Here is a 22,439-nt window from a genome sequence, read left to right as displayed (position 1 = left end):
TTTATTAAACTAAAATGCCCAAATTTGACTTGTATCGCGCGCACCAGATGCCACAGCGCTGCTCCGTTAATGGGAAACTCCACTGATTTTACACATCAGAGTGTGTTTACAGGTGTTGAGGAGAACTACTGTGAGCAGAAATTGCATAAAAGCCCTTTGTGCCGCTCCCCGTGGAGCTACACGCTATATTTAGCATAGTTTGGGCGCTGTATGATGCCTTCAGTCAAGCCTTTCATGGCACAGAACTGAAGCGATCATAACCATGTATGGTTTTCTTCAAAGCCACGGGTTGCCTTTGACTGGAACAGCGAGTTTACCTCACAGAACGCAGCAGCCGCCGGTCCAGCGCCGCCTCAAGTCTTTACGACGCTCCGGCTGCAGTTCACAGCCCAGCCTGGAAACACATTAACGGACCATGGTGAAGAAAGACGGACCACTCCTGTGAACCGTGGGGTAAAATCACTGATATAAAAATGGCGGATGGCTTTGAGAGGGGGAATAAGGAAGCCTTTAGCTCCCAGGCGTAGAGGTGTAAGTACTTCTACTTAAACTGAATTTGACTTTTGAGTCTGGCCTGTTTTTATAGGTCAGACATTTTTTGTTTTTTGGTGTTTCTTTCACATAATGTATAGCTGCTCCTGAAAGAAAGAAAGGATGCTAAGTTGAGTTTATTGTACTTCCTACTCTTGATGAGGACAGAGGCCACTGATGGCTTCAAAGCAGACTTCTGTTAAAACCATTGTGGTCATTTTTAAAGGTGCAGCATCAAGTAAGATCAACTTTTTTGATTTGACCTTGATTCTTTCATGCATGTTTGATTAATTCCACACCTCTTTCGGGTCTCCCCCACTCAGCTCCTTCAGACTAGCCATCAGCAGTTGGCAAACACCTGGTGGAATTTAATTTCCCTTTGCTATCAATAACATTTATTTTTCCAAATCAACACCCATGTAAATATTTCAATAAATGTAGTGAGTCGCAGAGAAACCACGTACTTTTGGCAGTCATCCACAAGCGTCTGGTGTAACTCTGGGTAATGGTGAAGCTCGTTTGAACTGGTTGAGTTCCTGGAACATCAAGTCTTCTAAGCATCGTTTTTACATTTCTAATAAGGTTGAGTTCAAGGACCTGTCATGATTGTAGGCAAGTTTCTGTTTGGTGTTATTTCAAAGATAATCAATTCTTGCGTACAAATTTTTTTCTTACCAAGATGGTCAAGAAGCGCCACTTCAACTTGACATTAATTGTTTTGTGTGTTTTGTTTCAGTCAAAAAAGCTATGTTTTGCTGATCATGATTGACTGGTGTGAACAACAAAAAGAGTAAAACATCAAAGGGGAGAATCGTATTTTTTATCAATGCTGTACATCTGTTTCTGTGTGTGTAATTTGAACTGTGGATTGGAGGGAAATGTAACTTGTGATTCCTGTTTAAAAAAAAAAAAAAAATCAATGTAGCTGCATCTCTAGAAAAGCCCTGAGAAGTAATGTAAGCGTGTAGTAAATGTATTATTATCGTCTATCTGTCTGCATGAAGTAAGGCTTTGCATGTTCTGTCACTGGTGTTTTACACGTCAGCCTATTTACAAGAGGAAAAATTGATTATCTGGTGCAAAACGGACAAAGTTAGCCACAGCGTCCCTGTCAGGGTGTGTCCACTTTTAAATTTTCCTGCTTCCTTCATGTCATTCTTGACCACCCTACCTTAATCGCCCACTATATTTTATTTTCCCTCCCTCCTTCAGAACCCCCTGCTTTCTCTAATTGGTGTTTCTCCATTAAAAGTGCTCACAGGCCCCAGTGGCTTTGACTTTTGTACTCCTGCTAATTATCTTATTACTGCTCAGCTGTACTGCTGGATGTCCAGGAACCTAAGCTCATTCTAGCATTACATTAAATGCAATTTATCTTCTGGAGGAAAAGCAAAGCCCGATGAGTAAGTGTGAATTAAACTTGTCCAATTTCGCGGATCCCTCGGGTTGCGTTGTGGTGAACGTTTGTGCATGATGATGGAGAAAACGGAAAATGTAAAGAACGGCGTCATTAATAATATTCAGCACCAATATCGTTGCCAAACTGCAAAAAAGCAGATTTGTTCAGCTTTTAAATGTTTTCTTTCTTAAACCCCCCCCCCCACCCCCGTGTTTTTAAGTATCTGGGACTGCTCTGACATTTGACAAAGATTGGTATCATGCTTTCCAGTCCTAGCTCAATTGTCCTTGTTTTTTCCCCCCTGCTTGTTCAAATTGCACTAAAGTGCTCCATCAATATCTTGCTTTCAAGCTGAAGGCGGAAAAGTCGTGTTTCCGTAGCAGCCGTTTCAGTTCAGCGGGCTGTTTTTCCTGGGTATCCTGACACAAGTCTTTCGGTGCGGTCATTAAGGTTTTGTACCTGGCCTTACACGGCCGCCCAAAAAAGTCAATAAAAAGCCACTGTAGTTGTTGTGAGGCGACAGCACAAACGTAATCAATGCTCACAGTGAAGAAGTGCACAGAAAGCGTTGAAGTCAAAATGCTCTCTGAGCGTGGAAGGACCCCACGCTCGCAGAAAAATCCCATCCAAAATGAGCTGAAAATCTGCTTACGAGTCAGAAAGTGTTGCATTTTGCCAAAGAGTGACACGTTGCCTGGTCACAGCGATGATTTAATGACGGCGAGGACAAACTAATCCAGCCTTCAGTCGTCTTCTTTACACAGTTTGCAGCCTGAAATGACATGATTGTCAGTCTGCTGTCTGCTTGAGCAGATTGTAAAGGGACAGGATGACAGGAGAGTTTGTCGTTTTTTTTCATCACAAGTAACACATCCAGTGACTTGCAAATTTATTCATGTGCCCTGAACTTTTTCACATTTTGACACATTACGACCACAAGCATCACGTATTTCGTTGGGATATGACAACACATGCAGTAGAGCTTAGTTGTGAAATGGAAGGAAAATTCATAAAAATAAAAAAAAAATCTCAAGTGCATTTTCATTCACTGCAAAAACACAAAATCTTGCCATGTATTTTTTTTGGCATAATTCCTAAAGAAACTAGGCCAAAAAATGAAAACCTGAATAAAAATGAGATTACAAATGAATGCAAGTTAATTTGTCTTGAAATAAGACAAATTAACTTGCAAGTAACTTTTTAATAAGATATATTTTAAGTCAATTATGCCTCACTGATTATGAAAAAGTGCTAGTTCAGATTCAGAGTTTTCCCCAATGTATTATAAGCCTGGCGGGGTCACCAGGCTTAACTTGTTCAGATATGAATCTTCCAATCTTTCAATAACTCATAATTATCAAGTGATATTTTCAAATTTCCTGTCAACTTTAAATATTTCTCAACTTAAAAACACGACGGCCCAGGTGCCCAAACACCGGGCTTATCAAGTTTTCTGGGAGAAGCCCTGCAAGTATCTCACTTAATGCATAAGAAAAAACATCTTGTACTGAGTTAAGTAATCTGCCAGTGGAACTAGTACTTTTTACATAAATACTAATTAATTAGATTAAAAAATGATATATGGGTCTAATACTAATACGGTGGCTAAAGATAATTTCTTCTAAATGTCATTTTGGGGTATCAGAGTTAGGGAAGCTAAATACAAATGCACGCCACACTTTTCAGATATTTACTCTGACAATATTTTCAAAACCATTCCATTCCACTTTGCATTTGTAATCTATTTTGAATTGGTTCATCATATAAAAGTAAAAATAAAATTAATGGAAGCTCTTCTGTGACGCCATGGAAGTGTGAATACTCCTGCGAGGCGCCGTTGATGGAACATTCCTGCTTTGCATTCCTTCCCCTGTGAACGCAATCAAAACCCAAACCACCGATCAGGGGGAAAACAACTTAAATGCGCAGCTAAACCAATAATGAAGCCTTTTACGTGTGAACGCGCCTTGTAGAAGTTGCGGTGGCCGTGTTTAGCAGTATAAGGTCCATATGCTTCTCCTCCTTCTCCCCCCCCACTCTCTTTCTCACTATCTGCTTCTCTCACTTTCCCACTGGGTGGAGGAGCTATAAATTAAACTGGGAAATTACTGCTAACTGTTGGAATAAATTAAGGCGCTTTTGCGTCTGTAAACACCGTCTGACTGCGTAATTACACTCCCACTCCCGCTGAGACGCCATGGAGAGGGAACGCGGCAGAGACGGAAAGCAGCGCGTGAGGGGCAGGGTGGGGGGAAGGAAGGATGAAGTAAATATCGCAGAGGGGTCAGATGTTAGCTGCTCCCTCACTGAGTCCTGGATGTGAGCTGGGCGCTGTGAGAGACGGATGAGGCGGGGGGGGGGGGGGGGAAGGTCACGTTGAGCATCACGATCTCAATTAGCATACAGTTAAACACACGGTGATGGTATGAAGGTAAGACCCTCAAATATTCCTCTACAGCAGCGTTGACTCAGGTGTGAGTCGGTCTAGTTAAAGTCAAACGAGGTGGGCACTTCACATTCAGAGGCCATGCTGCAGGGGTGTCCAAAATGCGGCTCAGGGGCCGTTAATGGACCTTTGAACAATTTTGTGTGCCCCCCCCCCCCCACAAGTGTTTTTATGTTATTTCTTATAATTTTAATTTAAACAGCCAGCAATTTTTTACTTAAATAAATAAAAAGATCACATTTATTCCATTTTTGAAGAAAGGTTTCCTTTTTGTTGCATTGGATACACTGAAAGATTTTATAGATCAAATAAACCAAAAGGTTAGGAAACTGTCCACCTTTTATTAGGACAACAATGTTGCCACTTTGTTTCATTAAAATATTGTAATTTGTTGATGGATGGATATATATATATGTCTCACAACAAAGTTATTTTGTGTTTCAAATCAGAAAAACAATATGGCCCCTTTGGGATTCTGGCCCATGTTGCGAAACGTTGGACTCCTCTGCCGTCCTGCCAGTCGGTGGTGAAAAAGTGGGTTTGCGCCACACGCAATGCATTGGAGATGCGTATATTTATTTTTTTTCTATTTCAGTCGTGTTGTTGTCTGATGATAATAAGGTACAGATTGAGAGGCGGAGAACAAAAAAACGGAAGAGAGAGGTACGAAATTAGCTTTTCAAAATGGTCGACGGAGACATCGGTCCACCAGGAGGAGGCTTGAAAATGTTCAGGTTAGCTTAAGCTACTAGCAAAAAACTGACAGGCCAGTGTTGTCCTGTGTTTGTGTTTCGTATCTACAGATGTGTAAATGTGTCTGCACGCACCTCAGAAAGTATGCGGGCGCACCCGTTCTGATAGTCAACGCAAGCAGCCGGCCAAGCCCAGAGCCAGACAGACCCGGTCCTCAAGGACAGCGACGCTATCACTCTGAGCATACAGCATTACGGGGCGAGTCCATGTTCTATCACCAGGCAGGCACATTTAATTAACACGTCTGAAAATGTGCGAGCGACTGTAAACCAACATCAGCTGCTGACACTGAGTCATGAACTCAAACAAGGTTGTTGACATTAGCCCGTACAACACAACCGCTGGTAGCTGTGCTCTCCGCTGCCCGGGCTGCAGCATTAATGAGGGCAAGACTTTATATGTGGAAGGAAAAAGTAGACTTGCTTGTCTTAGGTTTTCATTTTTAATTGAAAAAAAAAAAAAGTAGCAGGCAGTGGAAACTGTGTTTGAGCTCAATAGGTATCGTGACAGCAACATAGAGCTGCCTGTGTCCTCTGAGGAAACCAAAGGGGTGTGATGATTTTTGATTTTGTCTCATGGATCAACAACAAACTGCAAGCGTCATTAGGGGGCTAGAAGAGAGTTCGCTACACACCACAAAATGGGGTTCAGCCTGCATGTGGAGGACGGTTCCCCGGTCGGCTAACGTCAGTATCTAACTTACTGACCAACAAGGAAACGAGAAGTAAATCATCGTATGGGCGACACATTATTTTTATTTTACAGGTATTTCCTAAATGATTGTTTTGATGCTCTGATGTTCTGCCCTGAAATCTGCTTTTCCACGGATGTTTGACGACGGCAGAGGAAGCGGGTCGCTGTAAACTCTGCAAGAGGGACACTGTGGACTCCAAAAAGCTCCACGAGTTGACACGAAGTATCTGAGAAACACGCCTAAGTTTCAGCTCTGCCAGGGGGTCACAGTGTTCACAGATCTCTATCTATCCATGGATAGATAGAGACCACTTCACTTCTAAAGGTACTTTTTGATCATTATTATTTTACTTCTTTTAGGGGCATCAAAGTAAAGGGGGCACATATAAAACTGAACACTGCACTTATATATATTTATTTAAATAAACAAATTAAACCATGCATCATAGATGGACAGATGTTGAGAGCGTGCATAGAGGCTTTCATCAATGTTGTCCTTCTTTTCTCCACCAATCTCAGTTGGAACATTGGAGGGTTCTTCTTCTTCTTCTTCTTCTTCTTCTTCTTCTTCTTCTTCTCCCCCCACCCCACCCCCCATCTCTCTCTCTCTCTTTCAGAGAATAAAACACGTTTCCGCGTCTCGGGGCCAATTTATTCAGTGCAAATAGCACATGAGAGCCAGCGCATTTTTTTTTTTTTCCCCTCCCAAGCCTGCAACGGATGAGCGAGCACGGACCGCTCCGGTGACTAATTACCATCATAAACCCCGCACAAGTTCTGCGGGCGAGTCCGGCTCGTTTTATGCCTCCGTATTACCGTGCAGCCAGTGCCGCAGCGGGGAGATAATCGGGCGGAGGGAGCAGTTGCACAGAGTAGACGGAGAGAGAGAGAGAGAAAGAGGGAAGAGGAGAGGAAGGGGCTGGCAGCACATGATCACACGGGCTGTATCCAGTCACTCATCTACTGGAGCATTCATAATTGCGGTGGCGTCCACATATGGGAATACAACGGTGGCGAGATTGCGATCGCACCTGATTCTGGAGGACAGCGTGCGGGGGAGAAAGGTGGCCAAATCCGGGGGACTTTGCCTGAACCAGCCGAGGGAAAAGGAGAGAGAGACTGAAAGGGAGGGAGAAAAGGGAAAGAGCGGCAGCCCCGAACACTATCCGGTAGGTGAGCGTTGATTGATGTGCCCCGACTGCCAATATGCTTTTCCGTCATCCGATCTGTGCGAAGAAGAAAAATCACCTCAGGAGTGTTTTACCGCGCTGTAGCCCCAACAAGTATCTCCCTTTTTTTTTTCTTTATTTCTTTCTTACTCAACCAATATTCATGGCACGGTTCAAGAAACAATTAGGTCTGTCTGCGAGACAATACATTCGGCTCTCCGCAAATGCCAAGGCAAATGATTGAGGATGCGGCTGTCAGTGAATAGCTGGCAGCCTGATGTGAGGACTGGGTTCTGGTTCGAAGGCCCAGCGTGGGTATTTAAAAAAAAAAAAAAAGCAAAGAAAGAAAAATCTGACAAAAGAGGGGAGAGCATGAAAGCTTCAGGGATTTTGCACTGATTGATTGGCTTCATGCAAAAGCATCAAACAGCACAGTAAGGCTGTTTTTTTTCCAGTTGGAACATTTCAAATGCTTTTAACCAAATAATTTATTTCTAGATATAGTTAGTAGTACTGTTGATATATCATGTTCTCCATGATTAGTGCAGACTTTTATCTCCTTCCTTTCCCTCTGGTGTTGATTAATCAACAACTTGATCAGGTAAGTTTCAGAAACCCCACCCTGCTAGATTTCCATTTACTTTATCTGATAAGGACTTGTGGACAGAATTACTGCGTTTATAATGTCTGTAACAGCATCACCCCCCTCCACACACACAAACACACGCACACACACACATATGCTACCACCATTTATGCCCATTAAATTGTCATTAGAGTTGTAAAACAGCTGAAACCAACACAACATGATCCAAATCTAAACATAAAACTGAGAAATATTTAGCTTTACAGAATAAGAGAGTGAGCAAGTGTAAACTGATGGGGCAGAAAATATGATAAATAATAATGCAGCTAATTTTTGCATTGTTTGCCTTCCTATTTGAACAATTTGGGCTCAGCTTGCACCATCCACTTTGTGTAACTATGTTGCCATTTTTTTCTTACCCTTCCCGCTTCTTTTTTGTACGCAAATAATTTGGGATCTTTGTTGGCAAACTAGGCCTAGTAAACTACACCTGTGCCGAAGTTTAGCTTAAAAACTACAAACAGATTTTCATCATGGATAACAGCGATCAGCTAGCCGACAGAAGCACGTGGATGGTGATGGTTTAACACTCAAGCAGCAAAGCTGTTGGCATTTCTACTTTTACATCTTTGTGCAAAGTGTGTCAGTTACTTGGCAGCAAGAAGGTTGTAGGTTCTCTCCGGGTACTCCAGCTTCCCAAAACACAACGTTTAGGTTCATAGGTCCCTCTAAATTGGACCCTTAAGTGTGTGTGTGTGTGTGTGTGTGGTGCAGGACTCCCTCCTTCCTACAAGGGAAAGCAGGTTTGGCCAGTGGATGAACAGACAGGTCATGAGACTGTGGTATTTAGATTCAAGGTTGTTCTGTGAAAATCTCATTGCACATTATTACTAACTTAAACTGCTATGTAGCCGTTTATTTTTCTTTGTAGCTTAGTGTTTTCATGGGTTATGGGAATTATTATTTATACATATGCTCTCAATATGTATCATTTATTTCTCTATGTTGCCTCTTCAAAATTTTCCATTTATTTGGGTTTTGATCCCTGTTTTGGCATTCTGAGTTGTATAAACTACGACACATTAGAAGATCTTATCTATACAAAATAACTAGATGGAACTGATTGATGATATATGTTGAAATCATAAAAGCACATTTCCTTTCTTTAGATGAATCAAATACACACACACACACACACAAAAAAAGCTAAATTCTCAGTTTTTAAGGGTTTCTAAGAGACCCAAGAGATACCCATTGGCACAAAGTTGGGGTACAAAAAAACATAAAACTACAAAGGTTCAAAATGGCGTTTGGGCAAAATGAACCAGTGGGATAGCTTCAGTTGCTGCTTCTGAAACACCAACAAGACCAAAATTTAACTAGGACTCTCTGATCATGGCAGAGGAACAATCCAGATGATCAACACCACCGGCTTTCCTCCATATTGCAGCTCTCTTAATCTCCTGGACCGAACGGGGGAGAGGAAAACAAAACCAGAGCTCACATGGATGAGGAGAGGCTAGAGACACGCCTGATGTAACGGCTTGATCTAACCTGTGTTCGTAGCACTCGGGCGATAGACAAACAGATGGCATCTCCAAAGGAATTCATCTTGTGGATGCTGGAAGAGGTATTCTTGGACGGGCTGGCCTCTGACTCGCTGGCAGCGAGGCCTCCGTCTGGCAGTAATCATGGCAGCAGTGCTGAATGGCCTCGCTGATTACATTGCACAGTCATACGACTTCCACTCACCTTTAAAAAAATACAAATACAGCAAAATCCTTCTAGCAGCTCTGCCGCTGATACTGCTGAGGGTTACTGAACTGATTTGCATTTCTCCATCGCACATCAATAGATGCGAGCTATTGAGATTTGCAAATGCATGAGCCGCCTGGGCACAATGCAGCCTCTTCCAGTGCCATTAGATGTTTTGGTATTAACATGGTTATTGAATGGTAAGGCTGTGTCTTGTTCATTTGCAGACAGAGCAGATCCAAAGTGTTGCAGGCGGAGTCTTTGTAGTGTTACGAGTCTTTGTGTGATGCGTCGCGTTTGATGTTTGATTTAAAGTTATTGCCAAACGCTGTTTACACCACCGAGGACATTGATTTATTGCAGGAGAACAAAACTTCTGATTGCCTGTTCGGTTTTATGTTATTCCATATTTTACTGTTCATACTATTAGAAACTGCTGGGTTAACAAAACACCCCCCACAACCCGGTTCAGGTTGTTATGCTGGCTCATTCTAGGGTTAAATATGGACCAATCCAACGCAGGCCAGCCCCAAAATGGGTTAAATGCCTAATGACTAATGTTATCAATACCAAAGCATGAGTCGAAAAGAATAAACCCACAACTTAGATGAGTAAACCTGTAATAAAACTATTTGCTTAAGTACAAATATTTTGCTTTAAAAATGATCATGTTAAAAACCTAAAGACACCATAATATATTAATTTATTTTTAGTGACCTGATGACAAATTTAATTGAAGTCGGAAGTTGGATTTTCTGAGTTCTCAGTCGGAAAACCCCCCCTTAAAACACTCTGAATCCAGAAATCCAAATCAAATCAAAAGTCGAAGCTCACTGACCAATCCCTTTCTCAGTGTCCAACATGGCTGCATGCATTTACTGAAAGCTGCTAAAACAAACTATTAATTGGCTGTTCTACTGTGCTAATAGTTGTTTGTCCCAAAATAACAGTAGTACAGTTTCTGACATTGAAGAGATTCCGCACCACTGGGGTTTGCCATCACTCCCAGCTCTGAGCTTTGCCTTCTGGGAGAAAGCGATGGCTGCCATGTTGGGGTCAGGATTTTACATTAACACCACCAGGTTGTGAGAGGCAGCTTTGAGATACCCCCACTCCTTAAATAATTATTGGACTAAACTAAATATTTTTTAGAGGTAAATTTAGGTGCAGTTAAGGATCATAGTTTTGGAAAATGTTATTTATTTTGGTGTAGAGATATTGTTCATTATTATCTTACTGGTTTATGTCATTGCTACTAAAATGAACATATTTACATCAACAAAATTAGTTAAATGTGATTAATTTTATTTGAATAAAAAAAACCTTGCGCTAGCTTGTGCTAAGTACTTTAAAGCTGATGAAGGCTAATGCCATCGCAAATGAACAAAATATTAACTCAGCCCAGTTTTAAAAAAGTAATATCACGACTTTTAAGTGTAAATAATTCTTACACCTATTAATTAGCTGCACATTTGTACCATCTTTGCATTTCCTGTTTCAACCTGTGAAATGAGAAGGTTCAGCGAAGCCTGATCAGGAGGCATTACGTGCTACAAAATGGCGTTCTTTGAAGAATGTTGAGTCTCCCAGTAGACACAGCAAAAACAAATCATATGGGCTAAAGAAATACTCCAGATTGGTTTTGTGTTTAGCAATTAATTCCAGCTTCGAAAGTTTTCAAGAATGAGATACCAAGGTGCTTGCTAATCACTCCTACGTCGCTCAAGAAAAATGGTAGAAACAGAATACGCTGGCAGGCACGCAATGTTTTAGGTCTGCAGCTTATGCAATAAGCAGGGTAATGTGTAGGGAGCCGTTTATAATTGCATTTGGCCTTCAGGCTTACTTTCAGTAATGACCAGAGCTGTAAGAGTACCTCACTTGGCAACCTGTAGCAGATCAGAGGCCCGCGTTGTTTGCTGCCAGTGATAAGCTCGTCTTAAATCATAAGTGCTCGTTTCAGTCGGCCGCGAGAGCGAGGCTGCATTACCGGCTGACGTTTGACGTATTGATGTTATTGACTGATGGGCAGATCATTTCATCCTGATCTTTGACAGATTAGCCACCACAACACATCACGCAACAGTCGCGGCTTAGCTGTTCAAAACAGGCTGAGGAGGCGATGCGTTTACGATATCGCAGCAGGCGATTGAGAAATCAAGCAAGCAAGATCGAGAGGGATCAGCTGGATGCATATCTGCAACATCACAGCTCCACCTTCTCCTATTTTTTTCCACGTTGTTTTGTTTTCCCCATCGCATCCTCCTCTGCATGGCTGCAGAGCAGCCTCGCAGAATTGGATGGACGTGACGCCGTTTGAGATCGGCGAGGGGCTGCTGGTGGCTCTGAGTGTCGGCGCTTTCTGCTCGCATGGGGACTGTGAGGACTTCCTGTCTATAAAACGCAACGGCATCACCATTATATTCACGACAGCACAGTCATTAGAGGAATGACAGCCTTCGCCAGCATCCATTGTTGCTACTGGAGGTGAAAGAATTGACGACTGTGCGTGTGCGCGTGTGTGTGTGTGTGTGTGTGTGTGTTGGGCAGCAGGTGGAAATCTGTGAGAACAAAGAATCCATCTTAAAACAGATATTGGCGCTAAAATGAAAGTGATTTTGCCATAAAGCATCTGTACTCAATATTGATTTGAAGTTATTACAAAATTTGTAATTCCTGCTTTTTTTTGCCACAGCAGAGAGGCAAAACAAGACGAGCTACATAAAATGTGCAAGATGTAATTGAAACAGAAAATGGACTAGCATATTTAAATGGCAGGTTAAGAACTGAGCTTCAAGAGAAAAATTATGGGGATCTTCACGCTGAAGTGCATTTCGGGCAAGCGGCAAATGAAGTTGAAAATACCTTTTAGTGAGGCGTAGAAACAGAATCACATCCATACATGTGGGAGGGAATAAAATAATGATTAACTGCTGCGCTAATGTAGCAGAAAGCTGAATATCTATAGAAAAGGCTGTGACAGAAAACATGCCTATATGATGAGGAAAAGATGGCGAAAAGGAAGGAAATGAAACAACACTAAGAACAGAACCCAGTGGAACGCCGTGGTTTAGAACGACTGAAGATGTATTTTATAATCCATATTTTTTAATTTACCCATGTCAGGTATTTTAATAAGATCCCTGGTTTTGTCTACTGAAAGCATTTTGAAGTGGAGGAAGAGAAAGAAAGGGAAAGAGGTGAAGGAGAGTGTTTTGGAGCCATTGTGGCTTTTTGGTGGTGCTACAGCTTCTATCTGTGGGCATGACTAAAAATTCATTAGTTGAACATTTGCAGGGTAACCACACATTAAGCTGCTGCTTAAAACTTCAAATTCACTGGACCGGGTTCTTTGTAAGACTTTGTTTTTGCGACAGAAGGCGCCTCTCGTCCCTCATCTCCACAACCCAGTTTTATCCCGTTTCCAAGTCGCAAAATTCATTCCCCCGTAATCTTGTTGTAAGTTCCTTCATTCCGCTAATAAATAGCCATTAACCTAATCCACATGTAAATTAGGGCGTCGCCTCGGCTTCGCAGTGTGACTTTTCGAGTGGTCATTAGCGTATTTCATTGGAGGAGAGTTGGCAACGGCGCGTTTTGTGGATTTATCCAGACATTTATTGTAAACTTCCCTGCCACCCTGCGCGGCAGAAGCCCGAGTTTTACGAGTTGCTGTTTATCTGGCGGGGTGGGAATGACAGGATCAGCACATGCTCCTCAAACCGAAACGCTTCCAAGGCAAATAAAACATGAAGGGAGATGAAAACATTTCCAGTTGTCTTGTAATTGCCGCTGATTCTTGCAACGCTGACTGCAAAATACATCATATATGATTTAGTAGTGAGGCATTACAAACCACTGGGGAGTTGTAAATATTCTCACTTTTAGCATAAATATGTAAAACAAAAATATCTTTGACCCAGCTCATTCATTTTTTTTGTCAGTTGAAAGAAATAGTGTGAGTAGTGGGTTATTTATCTACTGATAATTAGCTTATTAGTAGATGTAATGTAAATTTATCCACCCCTCTAATGAGTGATGGGCTTGGCTCTATTTTTGAGTTTTATATTTGGAAAATGGTGCCCGTGTTGCTTATATTGTTGGCAGATACAATTTTCTCCATTTGAAACGGCCAAGGCAGCTGTTTGTGAAGATCGATGGTGACATTGGAGTGGGGTGGCACATCATTCAATTTGGGCCTCCATTTCCAAGCTCGGTTAGCCGTACACCAGGGGTTAGCTGGGATGCGTCTCAGTTAGGCTTCTGTGGAAAGAGGAGCACAATTAAAAGAAAGATGTTGCTGCTTGGTTTCAAACAGAGTTAAGACCCAACACCAGATCTAGAAAGTAATGCCATGGTTTTTCTTTTCTTTTAACATTAAAAAGCTAAATGTTATGTTTAAAAATGTACAGAAAGTGAAGCTGGACTGTTAAAATGATTAGCAAAAAGAGAAGCATTGCTTTGATATCATCTCATGTTTTTTTTTTCTGTTAGCTTACACCACTTAGCTTGTAGAAACAGTGGATTGACTAGATCAATGACATCTTTAAAATTATTAAGTTACAGAATAGATAAAGTTATTGAAATCTAATTTAGAGGTAAAGTTTGACAAAAAGACATCAGCTTCCAGCAAGCTAATAGACTCTGTTAACATCCGCCGTTTAGCTTTATGGAGTTTTATTCAGTTTGATAGAAAACTGATAGAAAAAAATCAACTACTACTACAGGTGCATATTAAATGTGTAGTTAAAATATTAAATAGTTGTCTAAAAATGATGTATAATCATTTAAATAAAAAAAATATTTACTACATAAATAGTTAGAGCTAACTGCAACTGAACCATTGAAAAATTGTCTTACAGGTGACAGATATAACTTTTGAGAACAATGTGATTAATGAGTGATATGATATGAATCAACTGGAAGAAATGTTTGCCATAAGGCAACTTATCATTCTGAAAACACTAAGGTTGTATAAAGTTAAAAAAAGAAGTGGCTCAGTTCATTCATGTATGTAAGATACTAAAACGGTGACATGTCCGTTTTTTAAAAAAAGAGCCATTTATTGATTACAAGCTAGCTGAAATTGAACCATGGTTAATACTTGTCATAAGTAAACTGGGAAAATTGCATGCTGTGATAATGGGGACCAGTTCCCTGGCAGATTAAAGATGAATGTTGGTGAAACCTTACAGTGCAGCAATGCTCCAAAATATATGACGTCTCGTAAATCCAAAAGTTCCTTCAATTGAACGTTGAACGTCCGCCCCTTGCAGGAACAGACATCAATAGCTTAAAGCTACTTGTGAGAGCAAACTGAGCTGGAGTAGAATCGCAATTTGTCTCAAAAGAGTCTGTTTATTTTTTTATTTCTTTTGCCTTTGGCAATATTTTCTTGTTCGTACATGAGATTGCTGTGTTTGGAGACTGAAACTGTTTTAATATTCATCCCGTCTTCCTTCCAGTAACAGGCTGAGGCTACACATAGGAAGGAAATATATTAGAAAACATGCATAACCAAACAAATGCAGTTTTAAAAACAAGTTAGCTGAATTAGAAGACACAAGTATCTTTTCTTATATATATATATATATATATATATATATATATATATATATATATATATAACACAACACACTGCTGCATAAGACCTGCGCATGTACATGCTGAAACATTTTGAGGTATTATATATGTCCCTGGCAGTTTATTAATAATCTTCATGTGTAATATAATAAAAACAAAACCTGGAATCTGTGGCCTAAGGTGAAGCTCATACTGACTAATACTTGCCTGACCAATTTAAACAAAATCAGTTTATTTAAAAGCATTTAAAATGCTGTGACCTTTAGTTGTTATTACAAAAACCAGAAGTAGCTGATGGGGGCTTGCTTTAAAACTGCCAAGCCTCTGAACTAAATAAGAGACGGAGGAAGCTTTTTCCAGCCCAAAAGGACTGACATTTGTTGACATTAAAGCAAATAAATCCAGCAGAATTTAGTAAGTGCTGTTTAATCATCTACTGAGCCAGTGTCTCAAAGAATTCAGTCTCTTATGAACAGACCGAGTGTGCATCGTCAGTTTTATTTGTAATGCAGCACAATGTATGAGCTACATTAAACGACCTTAATGTTACTCAAATTACTTCATGGTTATCCAAATCACATGAGCATAAATCACGTTTCTCCACTAAGTTTTTCACAGTTGCACTTTTAAAGGAAGCGGGAAAGACTTCTTACATTTTAAGAAATTAATATATTTACACAGGGACTGAGCTGATTAAAGACCCTACAAGTGAATTCATGTCACTTTAAGTTTCCGATGTCAAGATATTATTTTGATGCTTATGTAGGAGTTTATGAACTAACTGTAAAAGGAAATAAAGGGACTCAAACTGGTGTGATTGTCGCCTTGGGAGGAAATTAGTTTTCTCACATTGGATTTGAAGCTAAAAAACTTACCAAAGGCTTAAAACAGGTCTGAGGTGAGGAAAAAACCACAAAAAGGGCATCTTGCAGCGTTTATTAAACGTGGACCTAATATGTAAAATACGCGTTTTGCATGTTTGTACTTTCATTTGGATTAAAAAAAAAAGCCCTAAAAACAACCATCACCCAGACATTTTTTGGCAATAAGTTAATATTAATTGTAAAATGAGCTCCAGCACGTTTTGGTCAGCTGGTTTTTTCGCTGGAAGCTCTGTACAATGGCTGCTGGAAAAGACAAGTGTTTTGTTGTTGACTTATCATTCAGAAACCACTTGCTGCATTGCTGTTGGCTGTGTCTACTACTGCTTTTCAGAGATGTACAGTTGTATAATTGCAGCTATTTTCACATACATTGAGACTGATTGAGGCGCGTGGTCAGCAGCAAATTAGTTGGATTTATATGACAAGAGGCCCTAGAACAGCTCATTTAGATGAAAAAAGAGCTAAAATCTTATTATCTAAGAATGATTTTGTGCAAAGAAATGTAATGAACATGTTTGCATGGCCTATAGATCGATTCTAACCTGTTCAAGAAAGCATAATAGGTTAAAACATCTTGGTGAACGCACTGCGTTAATCAAGCAATTATCACAGCCACAGGTGGACAGGATGATCAGTCCAGGTTGAATCAATCAGGTCAAGTTTCTTCACTGGATCAAAGCTTTCTGCATAATTTGGATCAGACAAGATTTACATTAACAGGTATCAATCAATCAATCAATCAATCAATCAATCAATCAATCAATCAATCAATCAAAAACAGAATTTTTTCCAGCCAATGAGAAAGGAGACTGATCTAAACCAATCACAAGAGTTATTCCTCAGTGCCTTACTGATGGGCGAGTCTAGAAAATAAAGACTCCCAGAATGTAGATATAACAAATATTCAACATTTTACCTCGAGAAGATGATTTTAGATGATTTAGAATAAATAAACCTTCATTATTTGATATTTCTCTCTGACATACACATAAAACGAATAAACATAATCATAAAACAGATCAGCATGTCAAAAAACATGATTATTATGGGATATTGGTATTTTGTAAGTCCAACAGCATATTTGAAGTCTCCAGATGAATCTCTTTGAGGTTTAAAGGTTAGTTTGCGCCACTCTGTGTAATTAGTCTGCACATGACGTCAGCTGCCAAAATACACAAATAAAATGGGATAAATCGTCTGCAACCTCGGAAGCTCGATATATAAAATATTTATATTTCCTATAAAGCGGAACGTGAGCTGCTAGCTTGTGCGTGTCCGATATGCAACGCTGTGAATCAATAAGCGTGCTGCGGCGCAGCACAGAGTATCGGGTTTCCTCCTGTCAAATACAATGTACGGCTTGTCGGACGTATGATGTATTTTCAAATAAAGCTCTTTGCTGACACTTTTCTCAGAGCAACTATGAAAATCCAGCTCCGTCGCCGCAGGTTGATTGATGCCGTAAAAGTCCATGACATCAGATTGTGGACGGCGTGCTGTTCGTCCAGCCGGCGCCATTAGAGGCGTACAACTGCCCTCCCTCCCCCTCCCCACTTCATTTGTCATGTTGGGGCAGGAAATGGTGTTTTCTTGAAGATGTTGGGTTTTGCAGTAGCCGTGGTTGGCTTGTCGTGACGTTCTAACAGGTACAGTACACAGAGTTTGCTTCGGCTCTTGACTCTACACGCTCTCCGTGTTCACTGCCAAGCGTGGCACAGAAGAGAGACCTCTCACGTCGCCCTCTTTCACTGGCGGTGATGAATTTGTTCTTTCATTGCGTTTTGAAACCTGCCTGTCATCGCTGGCATGAGAAGCAGGGGCCCGTTTCTTCCTAATTGGAGAGAGAGAGACAGAGAGAGAGAGAGGGAGAAAAAAAAGAGGATCTGGACCCAAAAGGATGCCTGTTTTTTGTTCAGGCTAAAATGAGTTCTTGTTCCTCTTTCTGCAGAGGAGCTTTATTCTCCCCCCAGCCCATCCTAATTAGTCAGAAGAGAACTGTAATAAATACTGCAAGAGGCCGCGACTAAAGCGTGCGACCCTCTGCAAACAAAGCAATTGGACGTCTGCATAAAAAATCACGTTCATAGCGATCGCTGAGGGGAACCCTGAGGTTCGCTCATTTGGGCTAATGCATTAGGAACCCCAGTGTTGTCGCCGGCGCGCTTTGCTAACAACTCTGAAAAATGTCACGGTCTCTCCCGTTTCGCCTTCCTCCTTCTCTTCTGCGCTTTTCGCCTTCTGATGTCGACCTCTCTCCTTTTGAGCTGCCATGTTTTCTGTTATCATCGCAGAGACAAATGAGGAACAAGAGAGGAAGAAAGCCTCGGGGCTCGTGTCCTCACATCATCACCACCCCCTTTATCTCTCCCCGCTCTCCCTCTCAATCCGCCATCTCTCCGTCTTCCTGAGTGACAGCTGGCAGCCAGTAGGGTACAGCCGGCGTGCCAGCCCAAGCGCATATATTTGCCAACTGACTTGAGAAAATACACATTTGAACGTGAATGACTCATGCACGCTGCAGCTCCGTGTCTCCAAATGATGCTCTTTCTTTATTCTCTCTCTCTCTCTCTAGTTTTTTTTTGGATACATATGCAGGACATATTACTCTCCCTGTTACACACAAGCGTTTGTGGTCACCAAAACATGCGAGGAGCACATTTCCAAAAGAAAAGCCTCTAAATGAATCCTAAATGAAACTGTCTGGCGACAGAGGCCACGCATAAAATGAAACATTGAAAGCAACAACATGTCGAGATGAGAACTCGGTTGGCGGATGCCAGATCTTCTTATTCTAATTATCGGAACCAGTGCTTTTAAAATAAATTATTGTGGAGACGCCGCGACCCCAAGATGCCTCACACTTGTAAAAACAGTGAGAATAAATATGTCTTCCTCGGTGTGCATGGTTATAAGACATAAACATGTCTTATAACATGTTTATGTTATAAGACATAAACATGTATGTCACAGGTTTAATCTGTCTGAGTGTAGATATGGGTGATTTTAGGGATGAGCTAATTTGCAGCAATGACCTCGCTGTTGAGGAACATGCCTTACCTCAGTGGTTCCCAAACTTTTTCTCCTGGGCCCCCCCAGTGGTTTCCAAGCAATTTCTGCCCCCCCTATGGATTACAAATAGCTGGTTGAACGATGTGTGTGAACGAAGGGGGTGGATTCTTAGAGACTCGCTGTTATACTCGCCCCGGCTACAAACGAACAAGGGGGGGAGGAATCAACTTTTTTGGGGGCAAAATGAATCGCAGCTGAACATAGACAACAACATCAGGAGCCTACAAGCTACTTGTTAACAAGCTTGTATTGATATTGGCTAGTCATCTTTTAGCTAACTTTACCTGCATCCAACAGCTTTACTCAACAGTCGGTTAGTTTGGGGGAAAAACTGTGAAAAGTTCTTTGCGTTTTGCTGGTTTGCTGCCATGATTCAAACACACATGCGTAGCTCTGCACAGCAGCAGCAGGTCGCTGCTGCACAGGTCTAAACCCGTCATAGTGCTGATGTTGCGTTTAAAGGCGGCTCGGAACAACGGGTTACGACATGTTAATTGCTGCTAAAAGTGACAGAGGACACAGATATGGGAAGTGTGGAAGCCCCTACTATATCAAATTGACATAGGAATAACAGAGAGCTGGCGATTCTAAGGTAAAGACCCAGCGCATACAGCGTTCATGTTTATTTTATTTTTTCATCCAGATGTCACCCCCCACCCCTCCTGCAATGGCACGGCGCCCCCCCTAGGGGGCGCACCCCACAGTTTGGGAACCTCTGCCTTACCTGAATGACATGTTCTCTTGTCTTTCCTATTTTTAGCCATCTCTATGGAAATGGGTCTGGTTTTAGTGTCACATTCTGGAAAACTAGAAGCCATGATTACAAAATGAAAGTAGACACCCATCAGTTTGAAAATAAAAAGTTTGAATAGAAAGATACCTCATAAATAATCCTAAATAAAATTCTTAATGCACAGAAATGAAATTAGAATTTTTTGTCTGGTTCCTGATCTCTGTTTTTTGTAAGGCATTCAATTGGCAATGTTGCAAATTCGTATTTCTTTGTAAGAAAAGAGCTGGGATTTAAGACTGTTGTTTGAAATATTGTGCTCTGGCTTTTGTGTGATCAACAACAGAAAAGTCTCGTATTTTTTTCCTCTTATGTTAGAAATTAGCACAGTTAGCATGGCTAACGCCTCAAAAACCACCGTCTCTGTGTGTTTTTCATAGATAATATAGATTCTTACTTCTCTGAGATTACAAAAGATGGTTGTCCAAATCCAGCTGAAGGTTAAGAAAATACAGCCGCTATGCCGTGATGTCTTTATACTTCCTGTTATCTGTTTTAAGTTTTGCTGTCTTTCTTTTTTTTGTCACATGTCGCTGCTTTAGAAAACACTTGTTTCCTCTTCAAAAGCTTTTTTCATGTTTGTACTTCCCTTGACCTCACAGATGCTGAAACAAGCTAACTTTCAGTCTTCTTCCTGCTGTAGCAACTTCCACAAGGAAGAGTGTTGTTGCCATGGTGATTTTGTGGTGGGCGGTATTATTGCGTTTTCGCTGATCAAGCTGAAAGTTGAAGGATGATTTCTCCGCTCTTCTCCATTAATGTGATTTTACCTCCACTGACAAAATCCAGCAAAGTTGAGATTAATTTCTTAAAAACTTAAGTGATCAATTATCTTGCAATTTGAATAAACAAATGGATATTGTCTATGATATTTTTCTTGAAAGTGTATGAAGCCTTTGGCAGTGAACTAATCTTAATCTTTTAGTTGAAGTAATATGTCAGAGTAACTTTCCCATAAAACAGTGGGACAATTTTATGTTTAATAAACTGACTAATAATGACATATATAAAATATTCCCAGTTATATAGCTTCATCTTGAAATATATTTGAATCTGCTGAAGACGCTTTTGAATGCTTTCAATTAACAATCTGAAGGATGTTTAGTCAGGATGAGACGACTGATGTTGAAGTTATCTTGCGGCATCTTGCGATGGTAATTTTGTGCTTGCTGAATATTAAAATCTTGGCAGATGGACAAACTGTTCTGCAGGCGTGAGAAGGAAAGCCGTCCAGACTGCCTGTTTGTTTAGACTCTTTCAGCCACGCGCCGCTTTCCATTAATCTGAGCACCCAGGGGCTTTCCTGTAGCATTCTGTGAGGGTAATCTTACTGGGTCTCACATGCGGTGTTAGGATTTACAGTACGGACCACCGTGGAACAAGGAGTCCAAACTGTGTGTTGTGATGTCAGCTGAAACACACACACACACACACACACACACACACACACACACACACACATAGAGGGGGGTCTTAACTGAATATAAATCTACGGAGTTGAATCTGTGCTGTGGCTTTCTTTACTGTTGTTTTTTTCACAAACTTGGACAAGAAGAAACAAACGTGCACACAATGGGTTCCCACAATAACACCAGATATTTTCCTGAAATGTTTGGATAAAGTTTATTATTTATTATATGTGATGAAAAAGCACCATTCCAATTCTTAAACATCTTACGTTCTCTGCTAATTTGTGGGGGGAAAAAAACATATACTTTTTGTGTTGCTTACTTCAGTTTTTATATTTGAAACACAGTAAGTAAAAGCTAATTACCTTTTTATATATAAAAAAAAAAACATTTTGTCATTTCAAGTTTTTTTGTTTTTTTTTTGTTCAGCTTCTGTTTATTGGATTTGAGTGAGGTCAGGTTAGCATTTTTTTATTTTTTTCCCGTAACGGGAATGACTGCTGATTGAATCAATCAATCGAGTTTATTTGTGTAGCACATTTCAGCAACAAGACAGTTCAAACTGCTTGGAAGGTCCATCAAAGTCATTTTTTGTTTTCTGTAGTACTGGAGCCAACCCCTAATTGAATTACGCCCTGGGTGGAGAGTAACAATGTCTGAATCTGCAACCGCTTCCACTGATGGGCTTGGACTCAGATCCACAGAGTAGTTTTGAATAAACACAGTTTTGGTATTCATGACTTAGACTATCATTTATTTCACTGAGTCTTAAAATGGCTTCAGAAGTGGAGGCTTGGAAGCTACTTTCTTTAATTTCCACATTTTAAGGAAACTCCCAAAGGCAGTCAGCTTTATTTTCTTCCCTTAGCACCAAATTGGAATTGACAATTGGGTCGGGTTCTTTGATGATGGAGGATGAAAAAGCAGTTTGGGATATCTAGGATCTGATTAGTGTTTCCTGGAAACCTGATTGCTCAGTGTTACAGCGATTGGAGGCTTGGAGGTCATCAGCTGCAAACAGGAAATAACAGGACACCGGATTAGGCGGAACATGGATGGAGTGTAAAAAGAAAAATAAAACCATAAGAGGCTGTACACAGACGCACGCATATGAACAAGTAGTGAATATTTCTGTTTAATCTGGGATTGTGCTAGTTCCACAGGGAGATGCAAGACAGAAATGTACAAAAAAAAATACACAAACAGAAAAAAGAGTCTTAAAAAACGAGGCTGAAAGTTGAACCTTGAGGGATAAAGCAAGACATTAATGAAAGCCGAGGAATGCAGAGATTTGTTTTGCTTTGACAAGACAGACAGTCGAGGATCAAACCGGAGCCTGAGACTGAAACCACTGCTACAGTAATCTGCTGGA

The 22,439-nt window shown here is 40.8% G+C and overlaps 1 protein-coding gene across 2 annotated transcripts in view; it reads left to right on the top strand.

Moving 5' to 3' along the window:
* flrt1a (fibronectin leucine rich transmembrane protein 1a) overlaps positions 1-22,439 on the top strand; it is a 73,606-nt gene that overhangs the window by 5,527 nt on the left and 45,640 nt on the right. Inside the window, exon 1 of one of the 2 annotated variants that reach the window (XM_017308710.2) lies at positions 6,487-6,991. The exons of the other annotated variant lie outside the window; for it this stretch is intronic. The gene's annotated coding sequence lies outside the window, so the exon portion shown is untranslated. Of the gene's footprint in view, positions 1-6,486; positions 6,992-22,439 lie in introns of those variants that run through there. 2 annotated transcript variants of the gene reach the window in all.

This window comes from Poecilia reticulata, chromosome 14 (assembly GCF_904066995.2).
Source record: "Poecilia reticulata chromosome 14, P_reticulata-male-v2, whole genome shotgun sequence".
Taxonomy (NCBI): domain Eukaryota; kingdom Metazoa; phylum Chordata; class Actinopteri; order Cyprinodontiformes; family Poeciliidae; genus Poecilia; species Poecilia reticulata.
Note: the sequence above shows the minus strand (reverse complement) of the source record. Positions and strands in the feature narration are given on the sequence as shown.